The following is a 19816-nucleotide window of genomic DNA, read 5'->3' on the forward strand; positions in this document are numbered from 1 at the left end:
CAAGGACTAAACCAGGACTGAACCAGGACTACATCTGGACTAAACCAGTTCTAAAGCACATCTGAATTTCACCAGACCAGGAACTCTCTACAAGAGCAAATGTTTGGCTTCCCAGCTCCACCTGGACGGGTCTAAACTGGTTTAAAACAGGACTAAACTGAACCTAAACCTGGACTAAAGCACAAACTGTGTACAAACCAGATCTGCATTAAAGGTGCACTATGTAACTTTTCTGGTGAAGGATTTGCTATCTGCTTGTCACCATGGAGATGCTAGCGCTTTGCCTGGAATGTTCCGCATTCATCCATATAACATGCATTCTTACTCTTCTGATCTGCAGCTTCCCCTTGTGGCACCATCTGCTTGTCTCTGTGGAGATGGATGAGTTTAATGCCATGCTGTGGAACATTCCAGATAAAGCTATAACATCTCCATGTAGACCAGCAAGTAGGGAACCCAGCAAAGTTACATAGTTACATTTTTAAGAATTTAGACAATTTCTAAGGTCAGCAGCAGTTTGTGACTAAACCAGAACTAAACCAGGACTGAACCAGGACTGAACTACAACTAAACCAAGACTGAACCAGGACTAAACAGGACTGAACTAGGCCTGAACCAGAACTGAACCAGGACTAAACCAGGGCTAAACTAGGACTGAACCAGGACTGAACTAGAGCTAAACTAGAATTGTACCAGGACTAAACCAGGACAAAATCCGGACTAAACCAGGTCTAAACCTGGTCTAAGCCAGGTCTAAACCCAGACTAAAGCAGGTCTAAACTCTGAACGTGCCTCTGTAGTGCAGGGCTTCATGCATTTTGGACTAAACCAGGTCTAAACCAGGACTAAACCTGGACTAAACCCGGTCTAAACCAGGTCTAAACTCTGAACGTGTGTCTGTAGTGCAGGACTTAGGGTTAGGGCTCATTGGACTCGGGTGACACAGGTTGTGGGTGGCTCTGTTCCATGAGTTGATTTTTGAACTCTTTGGATTCGGGTGACACAGGTTGTGGGTGGCTCTGTTCCATGAGTTGATTTTTGAAGTTTTACACTCCCTCTTTTTATCTCTTGATATCTGTGCTGTGAAGAAGACGAGATGTGCTTTTTACTTGGTTAATGGCTTTTTTAATAGAATTTTTTGAAATTGTGTGATTCTTTCCTGACTCTTTCTACTTTTGTTTCTGTCCAATGTGATTTCTGTCCCTTCAGACGCGACGTCTTTATAAAGTTTGTATTAAAACGTTATTGAGTAAAATGTGCTGTGAATTCACAAACACGTCTCCTGTTTTTAATCTCTCCGACTGTACGATTAAAGGGACTGTACGACTAAAGGAACGAAAGGGACTGTATGACTGAAGGGACTGTATGACTGAAGGGACTGTACGACTGAAGGGACTGTACGACTAAAGGGACTGTACGACTAAAGGGACTGGAGTTTGTTTTAAAAGGAGCAAATTAGTCACATGAACAAATATTATAAAAGAGATGAAGATAGGCACTGACCAACTAAACAAACAGCGCCGCCTTTAGGTAGGATCTGCAAGTGCACAAACCATCCACTGTTCAGAAAGAGAGATAGAGAGATAGCTCTGCTGGGTTGACCCCAGGAGTCAATCTAGCCACTGCATCCAACAGATCAGTGTGTGGATGCAAAACAACTTTCTCCAACTAAAGTCAGACAAGACTCAAGTCATTGTCTTTGGTCCACGGAAACATAGAGAAAGTGTCAGCAGTCACCTCCAGTCTCTCACTTTCTAAAACCTTCAAATTAGGCTAGAAATCTAGGGGTAATAATTGACTTAGACTCAGACTTAAACTTTAACAGCCACATCAAATCAAAACATCTGCAGCTTTTTGCCATCTAACGAACATCAAAGGTTTACTGTAAAAACTAGACTTACAGAGACTTATCCATGCATTTGTCTCCAGTAGGTTACACTACTGTAACGGGCTGCTCACTGGCTTCTCCAAACAAGCCCTAAAACAGGTGCAGTACATTCAAGATCCTGGTCAGATCCTGACTAGAACCAGGAACTACGAGCACATGCGTCCTGTGCTCAGGTCTCTGGCCCCTGTGGCTCAGAGAAAAGACTTTAAAGCAGCTCTGCTTATGAACAGGTCTCTCCATGGACCAGTACCAAAGTACATCTCCCACATGTTAGAGCCACATGAACCATCTCACACTATGAGGACTAACCCCGGGACGAAACCTGGACTAAACCAGGACTAAACCAGGGCTAAACCAGGACCAAACCAGGACTAAACCAGGACTAAACCAGGACCAAACCAGGACTAAACCATGTGCATGTGACTGAAAGGGTTTTATTCTGCCTCTTCTCTTTTAATGTTACTTTTATGATGATTATTTAAGATTATTTATGTTTTGATTTGTGTGATTTTAATGTCTTTCTTATTCTGTAAAGCACTTTGAATTACTTGGTGTACAAACTGTGCTATACAAATAAACTTGCCTTGTCTAGATAGATAGATAGATAGATAGATAGATAGATAGATAGATAGATAGATAGATGAAGTCAAATAGGTGAAGCCATCAGGCCAAGTTTCAAGTCAGGCCGTTAGAATGGAGATTTATCGAGGCAATAGAAACATCTGTAATTGGATAAATGTAACATGCATTTAATGCCATACTCTGAAAAAAACAAAAACAAATTATTAACATCTCCATGGAGACAAGCAAGAAACAAGAAAAGTTACACAGCGCACCTTTAAGACAAAGAAGCAGGTGTCTGTGAAGGTCTATGTGTATTTACTGTTTCGCATTGTGCCTCTGCTGAGAAGGTGATTGGCGCCTTCCATCTCTACAGAACCGGTACGTCTCCAGGACTCAGGGGCGAGCAGGCCGTATAGCAGCTGACACTCTCACCCTGGACATGGACTATTTGAGCCACTTCCCTCTGGCAGGAGGCTACGGTCCATTGGGACCAGAACCTCTCGTCATAAGAAGAGTTTCTTCCCCTCTGCAGTTTGTCTCGTGAACACTTTATAATATTTGCACAAAACTGGACACTTTATAACACCGGTCACTTTAATAAGTCATGTTTGCACTGTTGTTCTGATGCTGCTGTTGTATATATTTTCTACCTATAAGTATGTTATTTTTTAAGCATATCTTTTTAACTTTGTGCATGCCCTTATTTGTATTTATTCAGTGTGTTTTATGTTGCACTTTATCACCAAAGTAAGTTCCTAGTTTGTGAACTGTGTTCACAAACGATGGCAAAAAAAAGTCTTCTGATTCTGCCAAAAATAAATCAAATAGAGTCATTGTATTGAACAACAGAGGGCGCTGTTACACTGTGAGGTTTACCTTGGCTCTGTGACGTGTAAAAGTAAAGAGGAGTCTCTCAGCGTGACTCATGCCAAGTAAATGAGCATCTTACTATGTGGACACGAAAAAGAAAAGCTGGAATATTTTTATTACCATTTTTGATCATAAGAGTCTGTGCAGTGATTCAGATGGATGGACACATTTATGAAGAAGAAGAACACAACTGAGCTGAAGCAACAGACTGAGGCGAGAGCCAGTCTGAATCTGCCTTTTAGTGAAAGTTTTGAACTGGTTTATGAGAAAGAGAGAAGAACTATTATTATTATTATTATTATTATTATTATTATTATTATTATTATTATTATTATTATTATTATTATTATTATTATTATTATTATTATTATTATTATTATTATTTTGAACACAATCTAAAGAACTGACTTAGCTAGAAGTAAACCAAGTGAGCTGATTTGTGCTGTTAAACAAGTCCCTCTCACATAACATTACAGTCACAAGCTAACTAGCATTAGCCAACAGTTTTTCAGTAAGTCACTCTCATAGTCACTCGTGTAAAATCAAACTCTTAAACAGGCCCATGAATGCTCAAATTGATCACAGGCTTCTGAAAATGTGCTCTTTAAATCCATTTTGTATTTTTTCTTTAGTTTTCAGACAATCTTTAAACTTTTTTGTGAGTGTTTGCTAATGTGTGCACTATGTCTCTATGGTAACCACTTAACATTCCACCATAGACATACATGTAGAACAGGAACACACATGTCTTCAATATTTGAGTCTGGTCACCAGTTAATCTCCCTGTTTGCAGACGCATGCAATTGATAGGTGGATAAGCCAATTGGGAACGGGCATGGTCTCTCCATATAAAAAAAAATAAAGAAAAAAGATCTCACACATGCTGGAAAACATGGCGGATTTCTGCAGCATCAATGGAGCACTAAACTGTATTTGTAAACCATAAGTGACCGATGACCTCCTTCGTTTCATATATGTCACTAAAAAAGAGCTAATCTGATTGGACGATCATGTTTGACCGGGCTTGAGACACAGAGAACATGGGACCAGACTAATATCAATCTGTATAAAAAATACAGAGACCAGTATGGATTTGCCAGGCAAGAATAACTCACCAAAGACAATCAGGTAACATCACCTCTAAAAACAGACATCGTCTGCATCGGTCCTGAAGCTCATGGATACGGGAGTGAGTCAAACACTGGTCCATAAATGAATAAGTAAATGAATGTGAGATTTGTCTGGTGCCTAACACAAACAGAATCAGGTGGAATTCTCTATGGTCACTTTGTTCCAGTCTGATTTTTTCTGCCCTTTTCCCTGAAGTATAAAACATCACCTTTTATTTTCTGTTCTGTGTTTGAGAAGAATATTCAGTCAAATATTCAGTGTTTTTGCTCATGCAGCGATTGACACCCCACTCGCACCCACTCGTCTTATTTAAAGTATGAAGTCAAAACTATGTTAAATGCACCCACCTGAATTATCGACTGTATTGACCACTGGTCTGTGGCCCTCCGTGTCGAATATTTTTCAAGATATTGCCCTCAGTGAAAAGAGTATACAGCAAAGGATCTAACCCGAATTCAGAAGGTATGTCACCTTTATGTGATATTATGCATTATTAACCTTTTCAATAAGTTGGATACCAAGGTAAATTGCATAGATAACACTTTTTTTCAGAAAACGAAATGTTAACATTAGTTAGTGCCTTATGCTAGCGGACTTTCCTCTGGCTTTTTACTGCTAATAAGGCTAGTGTGACATTACGACAAACATTGGCTCCTACATTTTTAGCAACAATGCCACTGCAGTTAACCTGGAAAAAGGATTTCTAAAGACGCTTATTACAGCACAGAGCAAGCTCCACATTGAGTTTAACAATGTGAGTACATGACACACGTTTATATATATATATATATATATATATATATATATATATATATATATATATATATATATATATATATATATATATATATAAAATTTTTGTTTACCGTAGTGTGACAGTTGTGTGATTCAGGCTAAGCCCCAACCCGTTCCTCTGTGACTGTCGTGTGATTTACGCTTTACTTTGTGACAGTCATGTGACTCATTTTAACATTTTTCTTTGATGTTATTCACGATAAGCCCCGGCCTTATTCCCTGTGACAGTCATGTGATTCATGCTAAGACCCACCCTCTTTTTCTGCAACAGTCATGTGATTCTCCCTAATCCCGCCCCCTTTCTCTGCAACAGTCATGTGATTCTCCCTAATCCCGCCCCCTTTCTCTGCAACAGTCATGTGATTCACCCTAATCCCGCCCCCTTTCTCTGCAACAGTCATGTGATTCACTCTAATCCCCGCCCCCTTTTTCTGCAACAGTCATGTGATTCACCCTAAGCCCCGGCCCTTTCTCTGCGACATCATGTGATTCACCCTAAGTCCCGCCCCCTTTCCACTGCCATGTGATTCAGCCTAAGTTCCACCCCTTTCCGTTGCAACAGTCATGTAATTCACCCTAATCCCCACCCCCTTTCCTCTTTCCCCTGGAACATTCGTAATTCACACTAATCCCCGCCCCCCTTTCCTCTGTGACAGTCATGAGATTCACCCTAATCCCCGCCCCCTTTCCTCTGCAACAGTTATATGACTCACCCTAAGCCCCGCCCCTTTAGCTCTGGGACAGTCATGTGATTCACCCTAAGCCCCGCCCCCTTTCTCTGCAACATTCATGTGGTTCACCCTAAGTCCCGACGCCTTTCCTCTGTCATGTGATTCACCCTAAGTCCCACCCCTTTCCTCTGCAACAGTCATGTGATTCACCCTAAGCCCCGCCCTTTTCTCTGCAACAGTCATGTGGTTCACCCTAAGTCCCGCCCCCTTTCTTTGCAGCAGTCATGTGATTCACCCTAAGCTCCGCCCCCTTTCTGTTCCAACAGTCATGTAATTTACCCTAAGCTCCCCCCCTTTCCTCTGCGACAGTCATGTGATTCACCCTAAGCTCCACCCCCTTTCCTTGGCGACAGTCATGTGATTCACCCTAAACCCCGACCCTTTCCTCTGGGACAATCATGTGATTAATCCTAAGTCCCGCCACCTTTCCTCTGCGACAATCACGTGATTCACCCTAAGTCCCGCCCCCTTTTCTCTGCAACAATCATGTGATTCACCCTGTCCCGCCCACTTTCTCTGCAACAGTCATGTGATTCACCCTAATTCCGCCCCCTTTCTCTACAACAGTCATGTGATTCACCCTAAGCCCCGCCCCCTTTCTTCTGCAACAGTCATGTGATTCACCCTAAGTCCCACCCCCTTTCCGTTCCAACAGTCATGTGATTCACCCTAAGTCCCGCCCCCTTTCCGTTCCAACATTCATTTAATTCACCCTAAGCCCCGCCCCCGTTCCTCTGTGACAGTCATGTAATTCACCCTAAGTCCCGCCCCCTTTCTGTTCCAACAGTCATGTAATTCACCCTAAGTCCCGCCCCCTTTCTGTTCCAACAGTCATGTAATTCACCCTAAGCCCTCCCCCTTTCCTCTGTGACAGTCATATGACTCACCCTAAGCCCCGTCCCTTTTGCTCTCGGACAGTCATGTGATTCACCCTAAGCCCCGCCCCCTTTCTCTGCAACAGTCATGTGGTTCACCCTAAGTCCCGCCGCCTTTCCTCTGTCATGTGATTCACCCTAAGCCCCGCCCCTTTCCCTCTGGGACAGTTATGTGATTCATCCTAAATCCCATCCCCTTTCCTCTGCGACAGTCTTGTGATTCACCCTAAGCTCCACCCCCTTTCCAACAGTCTTGTGATTCACCCTAAGTCCCGCCCCCTTCCCAACAGTCTTGTGATTCACCCTAAGTCCTGCGCCCTTTCCTCTACAACAGTCATGTGATTCACCCTAATCCCACCCCCTTTCTCTGCAACAGTCATGGGATTCACCCTAAGTCCCGCCCCCTTTCCGTTCCAACAGTCATGTGATTCACCCTAATCCCACCCTCTTTCTCTACAACAGTCATGTGATTCACCCTAAGTCCCGCCCCCTTTCCTCTGTGACAGTCATCTAATTCACCCTAAATCCGGCCCCCTTTCCTCTGTGACAGTCATGTGACTCACCCTAATCCCCGCCCCCTTTCCTCTGCGACAGTCATGTGACTCACCCTAAGTTCCGCCCCCTTTCGCTGCAACAGTCATGTGATTCTCCCTAATCCCCGCCCCCTTTCGCTGCAACAGTCATGTGATTCTCCCTAATCCCCGCCCCCTTTCGCTGCAACAGTCATGTGATTCTCCCTAATCCCCGCCCACTTTCGCTGCAACAGTCATGTGATTCTCCCTAATCCCCGCCCCCTTTCTCTACAACAGTTATGTGATTCACCCTAAGTCCCGCCCCCTTTCCTCTGTGACAGTCATGTGACTCACCCTAATCCCCGCCCCCTTTCCTCTGCGACAGTCATGTGACTCACCCTAATCCCCGCCCCCTTTCCTCTGCGACAGTCTTGTAATTCATCCTAAATCCCACCCCCTTTCCGTTAGTCATGTAATTCACCCAAATTCACCCCTTTTTCTTTGGGACAGTCATGTGATTCCCCTAAGTCCCTCCCCCTTTCCTCTGTGACAGTCATGTGATTCACCCTAATCCCCGCCCCCTTTCGCTGCAACAGTCATGTGATTCACCCTAATCCCCGCCCCCTTTCGCTGCAACAGTCATGTGATTCACCCTAATCCCCGCCCCCTTTCGCTGCAACAGTCATGTGATTTACCCTAAGTCCCGCCCCCTTTCCTCTGTGACAGTCATGTGATTCACCCTAATCCTGCCCCTTTCTCTACAACAGTCATGTGATTCACCCTAAATCCCGCCCCCTTTCCTCTGTGACAGTCATGTGACTCACCCTAATCCCCGCCCCGTTTCCTCTGCGACAGTCATGTAATTCATCCTAAATCCCGCCCCCTTTCCGTTAGTCATGTAATCCACCCAAATTCCCCCCTTTTTCTTTGGGACAGTCATGTGACTCACCCTAAGTCCCGCCCCCTTTCCTCTGCGACAGTCATGTGACTCACCCTAAGTCCCGCCCCCTTTCCTCTGCGACAGTCATGTGACTCACCCTAAGTCCCGCCCCCTTTTTCTTTGGGACAGTCATCTAATTCACCCTAAATCCGGCCCCCTTTCCTCTGCGACAGTCATGTGACTCACCCTAAATTTCGCCCCCTTTCGCTGCGACAGTCATGTGATTCTCCCTAATCCCCGCCCCCTTTCCTCTGCGACAGTCATGTGACTCACCCTAATCCCCGCCCCCTTTCCTCTGCGACAGTCATGTGACTCACCCTAATCCCCGCCCCCTTTCCTCTGCAACAGTCTTGTAATTCACCCTAAATCCCGCCCCCTTTCCTCTGTGACAGTCATGTGACTCACCCTAATCCCCGCCCCCTTTCCTCTGCGACAGTCATCTAATTCATCCTAAATCCCGCCCCCTTTCCGTTAGTCATGTAATCCACCCAAATTCCCCCCTTTTTCTTTGGGACAGTCATGTGACTCACCCTAAGCCCCGCCCCCTTTCCTCTGCGACAGTCATGTGACTCACCCTAAGTCCCGCCCCCTTTCCTCTGCGACAGTCATCTAATTCACCCTAAGTCCGGCCCCCTTTCCTCTGCGACAGTCATGTGACTCACCCTAAATTTCGCCCCCTTTCGCTGCGACAGTCATGTGATTCTCCCTAATCCCCGCCCCCTTTCCTCTGCGACAGTCATGTGATTCTCCCTAATCCCCGCCCCCTTTCCTCTGCGACAGTCATGTGACTCACCCTAATCCCCGCCCCCTTTCCTCTGCAACAGTCTTGTAATTCATTCTAAATCCCACCCCCTTTCCGTTAGTTATGTAATTCACCCGTTCTTGTTTGGGACAGTCATGTGATTCCCCTAAGTCCCGCCCCCTTTCCTCTGTGACAGTTATGTGATTCACCCTAATCCCCGCCCCCTTTCTCTACAACAGTCATGTGATTCACCCTAAATCCCACCCCCTTTCCTCTGTGACAGTCATGTGACTCACCCTAAGTCCCGCCCCCTTTCACTGCGACAGTCATGTGACTCACCCTAATCCCCGCCCCCTTTCACTGCGACAGTCATGTGACTCACCCTAATCCCCGCCCCCTTTCCTCTGCAACAGTCTTGTAATTCATTCTAAATCCCACCCCCTTTCCGTTAGTTATGTAATTCACCCATTCTTCTTTGGGACAGTCATGTGATTCCCCTAAGTCCCGCCCCCTTTCCTCTGTGACAGTCATGTGATTCACCCTAATCCCCGCCCCCTTTCTCTACAACAGTCATGTGATTTACCCTAAATCCCGCCCCCTTTCCTCTGTGACAGTCATGTGACTCACCCTAAGTCCCGCCCCCTTTCACTGCAACAGTCATGTGATTCTCCCTAATCCCCACCCCCTTTCTCTGCAACAGTCATGTGATTCCCCTAATCCCCGCCCCCTTTCCTCCTCAACAGTCATATGACTGGCACAAGGTGTCACCTTTGGTTGGTGGGGTTCGAACCCAGGTCCCCCGCGTGAAAAACAGATAACTTACCAGATGAGCTAGTCTAGAAGATACACGTACACATCAACAAAGTAAGGTCCTCCACTCCTGAGTCCACTGCGGAATCTTCACTCTGCCACAATATATTTCCAAAAAATATATTATACAAACATCCAGTGTCCTCGATCGCTTACTTCCTTTGTTGTATACCAAGGTAAACTGCGTAAATAAAGCCAGTGTGGCTACAAAAGTGTTCACAGGTTGTTGTTTTTTCAGAAAACGACGTTAGCATTAATTAGCGCCTTATGCATACATTGTTAATTAACTGCAGTGGCGTTGATGCTAAAAAAATGTAGGCGCCAATGTTTGTGACCACTCGTAATGTCACACTAACCTTATTAGCAGGAAAAAGCCGGAGAAAGTCCGCCAGTATAAGGCGCTAACTAATGGTAATATCTCGTTTTCTGAAAAATAAAAAGTGTTATCTATGCAATTTACCTTGGTATACAACTTATACAAAAGGTTAATAATGCACATCATAATATCACATAAAGGTAACGTACTGTCTGAATTTTCCATATTTCACCCAGTTACCACAGTGACCCCGGTCCCCTCTAGCCCCGCCCCCTGCTGTATTGAGACAAACTTGTCGCAATGAATGTCTCAAAACTCATGAAAACGTACTTTTGAGTAAACCGATATTTGTAAGAGTAAAACGATATTTGTAAGCATAAAACCAAATTTGTAAGTGAAAAACAATATTTGTAAGTGTAGAAAACATGTTTTTGTATTTATCAGTGTACAAATAAACATTTACACATTCAACCTTTTTTGAATAATTGTACCTTAATAATACGCAGATACACACACACAGACATGCGCACACACACACACACACACACACACACACACACACAGACTCACACATACACAGACAAGCACACCCCCACACACAGACACGCACACCCCCACGCACACACACACATGTACACACACACACCTATACACACACACACACACCGACATGCGCACTCACACACACAGACTCACACATACACACGCACTAATGCACATACACGCACGTACACACATCCACACGCACACACACATGCACGCACACACAGGCACACACGCATACAAACACACATATATACACACATACACACACGTAGGCACGCTTACTCACACACATGCACACATACATTCACACACACTTACAAGCAGACACACTTATACACACACACACACACATATGGGCCACTGTCTCAGAGGTCGTAGTTTTGGCCCAAGTCTCGCATGTTCATCTGCTCTTCTGCTCTGGCCTGATTCAGTAGTAGCAGAATCAGTATTAATATTAGTATTAGTATGAGTATGAGTATTAGTAGTAGTAGTGGTAGTAGTAGTAGTAGTAGTATGCTGTATGCAGGATGGTTGTACTTGTGTGTTTTCACAGAGGTCATAGTTTTGGCTCAGATCTCACGTGTTCATCTGCTCGTCAGCGCTGCTCCAATTACACAGCCTTAAATAGACAGACCTACATACAGATGCTTTTGAGCACAGTGTGGGGCATTGAGCTAATGTGGCTAATGCTAATGTGACTAATGCACTGTCACTGATGTTAGCAAAGAGTTTTTTAAAGGTTCACTGTAACTTTTGGTAACTGGGGTCTGTCTGACTCCTGCTACATTCAATGGGGATGTTGTTGAATGTTCCACAGTATTGCATTAAACATATCAGTCTCTATAGATACAAGCAGGTGGCACAATCAGGTTACTAAGTCACAGGCCACATCTGTGGAGGGGCGACCCTTTAAAGCACAATAGTAATTATATCAAGTACTAATTTTGAAGTTAAAGGTGCACTATGCAACTTTTCTGATGATGTGACTGCCCACCACACCACACGGAGATGTTATTGCTTCCTTGGAATGTTCCGCAGTATGGCATTAAATTCCAAGTGTTTTATTAATCAAACATATCTTACTGAAAGCGGTGTCACTTTGCCAGTGTACTTTGTGGCATTATCTCCTCATCTCCATGGAGATAAACAAGTTTAAAGTGCCCATATTACACAATTCTCTGATCTCTGTATCTGTCCTAATGTTGTTTTCTCATCACAAACAGACCTGGGCTTGTGTTTTGTTTCATTCACACATTTAACACACAAACCCTGCAGATTTAAGCTGAGTTCTTCTCTCAGACAAACTCACTCTGTTCCACCTCATGATGTCATCATGTGGTAATATAGAAAGTGCTCCACTATGTTTTTAAACTCCATACACCTTCACTACAATCATTTGGATAATTTCATTCATGGGATTGCTTATCTCTACTGAACTAAAGGTAAACGGAGCTGTTAACTTGAAAACTACCACTGACATCACAAGGTGGAACAGAGCATTTTGAGCTCTGGAGATGTAGACAGACTAATAATAAAGAGTGACTCAAACATGTGTAAATGAAACAAAACACAACTCCAGGTCTGTTCTTGAAGACGGAAACAGCATTAGAACATGACTTAAAGCTCACAAGAGTCCATTTTGTGTAATATAGAACTTTTAGCATCATTCTGTGGAACATTACAGAACAAGCATTACAACATCACGATGGAGACGAGCAAAATGGAAGTCCCTCCATCAGGAAAGTTCCATGGTGAACCTTTAAAATCATAGTAATAAACAAATGGAAACTCAACTTCTCACCATCAAGTTAGATCTTTATTTGTACATGATGCGTTTGAAATACAGCACAGTCGGAATCACAGAGTTTGGCTGTTAGGTCTTAACCAGCACATTGCTTAAAAACAGACATCTGCATTATTTACATGAGCAGCAACAGAAATGCCCCCCCCCCCCCCCCCCCCAGAATGGCCGCTCCCCCCCAAAAAAATCACTCGTCTCTATAGCAACATATATGTGCTTCAGCAGCCTGTCAACAAAACATTCAAATAAAACATCACCCCAAGACCACAGCGCCACCAATAGGTCATCTGAAATATTTAAAAATAGACTCAATGTATTGCCTATAATTAAGTGCTAGCTTTGTTTATCTATGTTTGTTCCAAAAAGTGCAAAAAAAAAAAAAAAAAAAAAAAAGTTTATTTAAAGGTACAGTATGTAACTTTCTGGGGCTTGTGCATCACCTGTATGATTCCATGGAAACAGAAAGCTAAAACCATACTTCAGAACATTCTCCATAGACATAGATCAGTGGTTCTTAACCTTGTTGGAGGTACTGAACCCCACCAGTTTCATATGCACATTCACTGAACCATTCTTTATTGAAAAATAAAATATAATAATATATTGGTGCAATATAATCTTATTTTTTTTCAAATTCAAACAAACAAACAAATTACATACATACCTTTTCACAAAGACTTGACCTTTTTTAATACCACCACACTGAAATTATTTTAATTTTTAACCTTATGTATTCCAATAATGAACTTATTGTATTTATGCTATTTATTATTTTTAACATTTTAACACACACTCATCACCTAATTTCCATCAGGCTAGAATAATAATGAATATTTACTGCAAATCAGTGACTTCTGCTGTTGCCTTTGAGAGACGAGTTCAGAACATGGCTTCACCTTGGCCACTCTCATGTCATTTTTACAGCAAAGTCTGTTCCTTTTCTTCGTTTTTATGTCGTTTTGTTTTGATGCCGTTCGAACGGCTCATTTAAGTTGGGCAGGTACTTCGATAAGCACATCAAAGGCTGCATTTGTCGAATTGGGACATGGCCAACGTCTGGAGACGCTCACAGTCCACGAATCATATGAGTCGGGTGCGTGTCTTGACCTCCGCCGAACCCCTGAGACTGACTCACCGAACCCCTAGGGTTCGATCGAACCCAGGTTAAGAACCACTGACATAGATATATATATATATATATATATAAAACAAAAAAAAAAAACATGCTTTTATTTAAGTCTCATTTTTGGCTTAAAAGTTACACACTGTGGTTTTAAATTATTTAAACAAGTTCCAAATGAATACATCTTTTTTAAATAGATCATTTGACTTTTGCGTCTGTTTCGATACTTGATTTATTGATCAGCTGTGAAACAGCATCTGAAATTATTCCCACAATCAGATGTCTGTGTAATCCCTCAGTGGTCCAGGTCTGATCCATAGCAAAAGAAGTCCTGGTTTGGTCCTGATTTAGTCCTGGTTCAGTCCTGGTTTGGTCCTGGTTTAGTCCTGGTTTGGTCCTGGTTTGGTTCTGGTTTGGTCCTGATTTGGCCCTAGTTTAGTCCTGATTTGGCCCTAGTTTATTCCTGGTTTAGTCCTGGTTTAGTCCTGGTTTGGTTCTGGTTTGGTCCTAGTTTGGCCCTAGTTTAGTCCTGGTTTAGTCCTGGTTTGGCCCTGGTTTTGCCCTGGTTTAGTCCTGGTTTAGTCCTGGTTTAGTCCCAGTCCAGTCCTGATTTGATCCTGATTTGGTCTAGGTTTAGTCCTGGTTCAGTCCTGGTTCGGTCCTGGTTCAGTCCTGGTTCAGTCCTGGTTCAGTCCTGGTTTAGTCCTGGTTTGGTCCTGATGTAGATTTGGTTTGGTCCTGTTCCAGTCCTGGTTTAGTTCTGCTGTCGTCTTGGTTTAGTCCCAGGTTTAATCCCAGTTTAGTCCATTTTATGTAAGAACGCAGCCAGTCAGAACAAAACTAGTCAAAATCTCCCAAATGATGTCAGAAATTAAAATCACAATTGTAGTTTTAACATTCATAATAATAATAAATAATTTTTGCAGTGTTTATTTGGCATTCATTTTAGACCAGATGCCCTCCCTGACACTATACTTGCCTTCTCTCCAGGCTGGCCACTGGCTAAGCTTGATATAGTTGCTGTATGGCAAATACCACAAAAAATAGGATATTTTTCAGTCTTTCTTAAAATATAAAACTGCGTAACCTCCCTGATTTTAAATTCAGAATAAAACAACAAAAGAGTCCATTCACAGTAACAGAACACTGCAAAAAACAAAACATGACACACCACAGACTGTATAAAGAAGTGGACTGTGTGAGTGTGACATCACCACAGCGTTCCGCTCCAGTCACATGAAGCTCATCCAGGCTAGTAGTTATAAGGGCCAGTGTGGAGCCAATCCAGAGCGAGACTGTCGAAGGTAACGCCCCCTTCCCACCCATACTGCTGGTTTAGCAGGGAGCGGGTGCTAAGCAACTCTGTCAATCAAACCTGTTGCTAAAGCTAGCGGAAGTGACCTTGAGGAAAGAAGGCCCATGAGTTGTCTGTTATTAATGTTCATATCTTGATTTACAGACAAAATAGGGAAATAAAAAACCTAGGATCATGTAGAGGGTTAATACGAACATTTAAGACCAAAATGAAGAGTCAGTGACAGAGAGAGGGGACACAGTTTTTCAATGTAAAGTGAACTGGAGCCAGAGTCGATGGAGATGGAAGTGCGCCCATGATCGCTTCCTATTTGGAACGCGGTGAGTAGCAGGTGAGCTATGTCCATTTATATATACAGTCTATGTTTGTGATGAGTTTCGAAGTTAAAGTGTAAATCAACAGGCTGATAAGATATTGTTTTTAGTGCAATTTTCTACTGTTAAAACCATATTAAAACCAGCCAAATTAAAATTCATCAAATATTTGGCAAAACTAAACAGATTTTAAACTATGTGGAGGTTCATTTTTTGCAGTGTATCTCATTCTTTCCCATAATGCATTACTTACACATTCAAAGAGGAAATAAACCAGTCCGTTCCACTGCAAAAGTGCTTCGAACCAACAACATAGTAAAAGTGTTCACCTTCAAAAACACTGGACTTGGTCTTAAAATCTCTTAAAAAGGAGCCGTTAACTAAAATGCACAAGGCAGTTTTTCCTATGTGTCTGTACATCATAGACTTATCTGAACAAAACGCACGCCTCTGTGTCTCCATGGCAACTACTTTCCATCCAAAGACCTTGAGTTCGGAGCAGTGTAAAAGAAATATATAAACTACACAATTTGAACCATGAGAATTCACAATGTTATCTTTTCTTATCTGTTATCACTTTGGTCAGTTTAAGTTTGTTTAGATGAGATCTTTGCTTTATTTAAATGTGGTTTCATATGGTTATAATACACTATGATTTATTCTCATTTAAAACTATATAAGATCTGCCAAATGAGGCATGGAAACATTTTTAAATAAAGTTTTCATACCACACTGAGAGAAAAAATTGGAATATACTGAAGAATATACTGAAATCTGTCAAAAATATATAGAAATGTAAAATCTAGTCCTACCTAGTTAAATTTATGTAACATTTCTTGCTTGTCTCCATGGAGATGTTATTGCTCTGTCCAGAATGTTCCACAGTAAAGCATTACACGTTTGTCTTGATTTTGATTGCACGTTCTTATTCTCCTGCTGTTTTTGAATTTTGCCTTGCAACACTATAATTTGCCCCATTGTGGAAAAAATAAAGGTTTATCTTTTCTCTACGTTACGTTACAGGTCAGATCAGTGGAGAGGCGACCCTGCTCACAGTAAGTGGGGGTTTTTTGTCATATTTTTGAGTAATAAATACACCTGAAATTTAAAATGCAAGATAGATATGTTTAAAATATGGGCTATATTTAATACCATATTGTGGAACATTCCAGGCATAGAAGTCACGTTTCCATGGAGACAAGCAGGTGGTGCACCCTCCAATTGAAAAGTTACAAAATGCACCTTTAAATTAGATTCTCATAAACAGTATTCTGAATTACTTTGAACATATTTTGCATATTTACTTTTTGGCAGTGGAATTCCAAATGCCAAACTGAAACCACATATTTCTGTGCTGTGAAAACACACCACAAGATTCATAATTGAAAAAAAATGAAAAAGTTTGTGATCTTTTGGTCCAATCAAATACAATCAACATGATATTTAAACATAAAGAGATTCAGAAGAGCCGAGTGTCCCAGATCAGAACAATTACGAACCACAGGACTGCACATGAGATGATTGACAGCTCTAGACTCCCTGCTGCAACGTTTTGTTTTTCCTTCAGTTTTTTTTTTGTTTTGTTTTGTTTTTTTGAATCACTGAATTTGGAATGAAATCTTCTGGATTAAAATCAAGCTGTGAACATGCTCCAACTTTGATGATAGTGCCAAAGCTGAAAAATGGTAAAAACTGAAAAAAAATAAAAACAAAAAATTTAAAAATCCAATATGTCATTACTGATGGACAGGGTCAAAGGGTCACCGGGTCAACGGGCCAAAGGGTTAAAGTGCATTTAGAGATTTTACAGACTCTAAACCAGGACTAAACCAGGACTGAACCAGGTCTAAACCAGGTCTAAACCATGTCTAAACCAGTTCTAAACCAAGACTAAAACAGGCCTAAATCAGGTCTAAATCAAGTCTAAACCAGGTCTAAATCAGGTCTAAACCAGGACTAAACCAGGTACAAACCAGGTCTAAACCAGGTCTAACCCAGGTCTAAACCAGAACCTGAATAGGACTTAACCCTGAATAGAAACACGGTTTTCAGTTTTCATCTTTTGCAAATATTAGATGAACAAAAACATATTGATTTTGACTGACCAGAAACTAGTTTGATCAATCATCTCAAGTACAGTTCTACAGTTGGTTCGGTGCGCCCCCTTTGGCCAAATGGCTTCTTCAGAATGGCCGCTCGCCTCCCCTCTCAAACAAAATCACAGTTTTCACAATCAATATTCGCCTGTCATCAAAAAAAAGTCCCACTGTCTTGTACATCGCCATGGATACGTATCTACAAGCATATTGCTCATTGAGAACATTCACAATTCAAATCTATGTAATAAATAAACAATTAAAATGTCTTATTTAAATGCTCACATTCACTTCTATGAGTCTGTATATACTTAAGTTGAAAATAGGCTATTGGCACACTGTCATAACACTGTATTGGTTAATAGAAAAAACACTATACTATTGTAAAAGTACAGAAACAAAGTTTAAGAAGTAAAGCATAGTAAATATATATATATGAAACAGCCTGAGACACACAAACTGTAGCCGTTTGATCCTATTATAAATAAAACAATAAAATCCCTGTGTCCGTTTTTTTCAATGTCAAGTATTTTTAAATGCAACCGAACAGTTAAAGAAGACATGAGATGCTTTTTGGCTTCACAGAGTGAAAAACATGTAGATTATTTAAGGTTTTGTTCATTATAAAAGGTCTCCAAGTGTCTACACTGCCCTGAAACAGATATACTGACTCCTGTTCAAAACTGCAGGCAGAAAGCTTCATGGTGTAGTTTAAAGAGGGGTACGTATTTTACTCCTATGGGGTATTAAAGAGAGGGCATTTTACTACTATAGGGTGTTAAAGAGGGGTATTTTACTACTCAGGCGTATCAAAGAGGTACTAAGGGGTATTAAAGAGGAGATATTTTACTTCTATAGTGTATTAAAGAGGAGGTATTTTATTTCTATGGGGTATTAAAGAGGGGGTATTTTATTTCTTTGGGGTATTAAAGAGGGGGCATTTGACTTCTATGGGATATTAAACAGAAGATAATTTACTTCTACACCATCTTAGCTTTTATTGTTTTGAATGCTATATTCACCCAAAACAACATATTAGGAAGTTTCGTGCATGTTTCATGCTCTGAGTTCATCCTCCCTTTGCTCTCCGTGCTAATTCTTTCCCCCTTCAGAGTGCTATTACATTACAATCAGTGTGCATTTCACTAATGAACTTGCACATGGGGAGCATGGGTGACGTAGGCTTGTGGGCGGAGCACTGGACAGAATATTACTATAATATTAAGGAGGGTGTGAATAGGGCCCAGGAGAGATCACTAGATGACTCAAACCCTCCATGCCTCTTCAGGCATGTTGAGTTATAACACGGTAGAAAGCTGTACACAATACCTCCTCTTTAAACGTAACAAGCAGAAGATTTATATTTATGTGATTTGCAATCGTTTTTAATCATGTTTTTAACTAAATGCAAGTAAATACAGAGCAGTGGTCGGAGTTGTAGGTGAAAGCAGGAATTTTCTGAGCACGGAGTACTTACTCAGGTCTAACCAAAGTCTAAACCAAGACTAAATCAGGCTTAAACTAGGACTAAACTAGGTCTACACTAGGAGTAAAACAGGTCTAAACCAGGACTAAACCAGGTCTAAACCAGGTCTAAATTAGGACAAAACCAGGTCTAAACCAAGTTTAAACCAGGTCTAAACCAGGTCTAACCCAGGTCTGACCCAGGTCTAACCCAGGTCTAAACCAGGTCTAAACCAGGTCTAAAAGAGAATTAAATTAGGTCTAAACCTGTATACGGTGCAGTGGGCTGGGATATTGGGTAGGTGAAAGCAGGAATTTTCTGAGTACCCAATCCTCAATGCAAGACAATACAGGACTACTCAAAGAAATATGAATCAATGAAAACACAACTGAGCTAATAATGAGGCAAAACCATTCAAGCTCATAAAAGTTGTTTTGTATAATGTGTCTCCTTTAAAGTGAATATTGCTCTCTGCATTTGACCCAGTGGACCCAGATCTGAGCCAGGATCTTGGTCCAGACATAAAGATTAGTCAACTCTCTGCATGTTTAAAGGAGATATTGTGTCCATGTTCTAGTTCTTTCTTCTCATTGACCCACTTTAAGTTCTATTTGGAGAGATTCATGTTTGAGTATTCTTTAATCTCCTGTTTTAAAGACGCTACGATCTACCCCCGTTTCCACCGCCACCGGTACATGCCCACTGTGACGTACACGCCCACTGTGACGTACACGCCCACTGTGACGTACACGCCCACTGTGACGTACACGCCCACTGTGACGTACACGCCCACTGTGACGTACACGCCCACTGTGACGTACACACTTCCATCGGCAATTTTAGTTTCTTAATCGGTGATACGTTTAGGATTTGGGGGTGGCGCACAGTTGTTTTGGCATAAATTGAAGAAAATTCCGCTGCTCCCACAGGCTCTGCAGTTTCCCAACCAGAAAGTCAGTATATACTTGTTTCTTTGATTGTG

The sequence above is a fragment of the Periophthalmus magnuspinnatus genome, chromosome 22 (assembly GCF_009829125.3).
Source record: "Periophthalmus magnuspinnatus isolate fPerMag1 chromosome 22, fPerMag1.2.pri, whole genome shotgun sequence".
NCBI lineage: Eukaryota > Metazoa > Chordata > Actinopteri > Gobiiformes > Gobiidae > Periophthalmus > Periophthalmus magnuspinnatus.